Here is a 1,580-nt window from a genome sequence, read left to right as displayed (position 1 = left end):
TCTGAAGTGCAAGCCTCTTTGCATTTGTTAGTATAAGGGTGTAAGGTAATAATTTAGGACATTTTCCGCTACATTTAGACGGCGTTGGTTCTTCGCTGCATTTCACTTCCACCATATGGCTGCAGGAACTCATCTTTTTTTTCTGCAAAGTCATGGTAAATATAATGATCGTACGTAACGTATACAATTTATATGCAAAGCAATAGATTACCGGGAATGGACAGCTTCCGCATGGTTCGCAGTATTTCGACGGACACTTGTGACCACAGATTAACTTGCGCTTGCAAGATCTGTCGCACTCAATTTCCTCTACATTCTTCGAGCACACAAACTGCTTGAAGCAAGAGCGAGTTTTCGCAACAATTTTTGGACACAGTTCGCATTCTTCGAAGTATTGTTTCTTACACGTGTGATTTTCCACACAATTGTCATTAATCCGATCGCAATCTCTGTAGCACTTGTACTGAAAACCTAATTTTAAATCAATAATGATAATCAATTATCGCACTAGTTTTAACAATTTGCTCAAAAACATAAGTAGGATACATTTAATTTAAGCAAACTCCATATACATACATATATGTACCTCGATATGTTCCGGGTCTTTGTTAACATGACACTTAAGCTGGCACATATGACCACACGGCAAACGGTTCTCGCAAGCATAAGTGCATATCGCATCTTTGATGGGAAGATAACACGGCTTCTGGTTGAAGTGATTGCAGTCCGGCAATGTAGCTTCGACCTGAAAATTATAGTTGGTAAAGTTCTGGCGATTTCTAACTCGACGTCATAGAATAAAATATGGAATTTGCTAATGTATCACACCTGAACATAGCATGGTAATGTTTGCCACTATAGAATTCCTAAGTCAACGGTCTATAAATGGGTTGATTTTAGTGTACATCGACATGTGTGTGTTTTAGCAAAACTATAACGAATTTTCTCCTGAAACTTTACGAGGATTCTAAGAAACATATATGTTTACATAAATTCGCACTATTTTCACTTTTTTAATACTAGTATTTAAGTAATTTGTTGATTAAATTTTTTGCACTTCCATTAGCAAATTTTCATATAAAAAGAGCAGCTGTCACTTGTACTTGCATAAATTCACGATCTTTTCAATGTTCACCTGTGATTTGTTTACAATAAATGTATTTTATTTTATTTTTTAACAATATAAAACGCGTTTAACCATTTCACTACTTTTCTTCAACAAAGTAAGCAAGCAAACAAATCAAAATGGCTGTATTACCCAAACAGAAGGGTGTTCGAATATTGGGGACAGTAAAATACCCAACTTATATTTCATAATGACCTCCATAACATAAGGGTAGGTTTGAATATGTGCTTTTTAAATGACAACCTCAAAAAAAATTTCAAATATCACAATTTTTTTGACAAAAATGTATGTATGTTTTTCTTTGGAAAATACATAATAATAACAAAATAGCAAATATTTACGCCTGCGTCGATATTTTTTATAATATAAAATATTTAAAAAGGGGAAAATTTGGAATAAAAAATCGCGTGATCGCCTGCGGCTCTATTTAAAAAAATTTAAGAACCTAAAAAAA

General features: G+C 33.8%; 1 long non-coding RNA gene across 1 annotated transcript; it reads right to left on the bottom strand.

Annotated features, from left to right (window-relative positions):
• Nucleotides 1-346: 346 nt before the first annotated feature.
• LOC118738698 lies at nucleotides 347-1,042 on the bottom strand. Its single transcript, XR_004992929.1, has 3 exons — nucleotides 829-1,042; nucleotides 587-745; nucleotides 347-471 (listed from the first exon to the last, which is right to left on the bottom strand). It is a non-coding gene; the product is annotated as an uncharacterized LOC118738698 (long non-coding RNA).
• Nucleotides 1,043-1,580: the final 538 nt, after the last annotated feature.

Source organism: Rhagoletis pomonella, unplaced genomic scaffold, assembly GCF_013731165.1.
Source record: "Rhagoletis pomonella isolate Grant_MI unplaced genomic scaffold, Rhpom_1.0 Rhpom_scaffold_00005, whole genome shotgun sequence".
Lineage (NCBI taxonomy): Eukaryota > Metazoa > Arthropoda > Insecta > Diptera > Tephritidae > Rhagoletis > Rhagoletis pomonella.
Note: the sequence above shows the minus strand (reverse complement) of the source record. Positions and strands in the feature narration are given on the sequence as shown.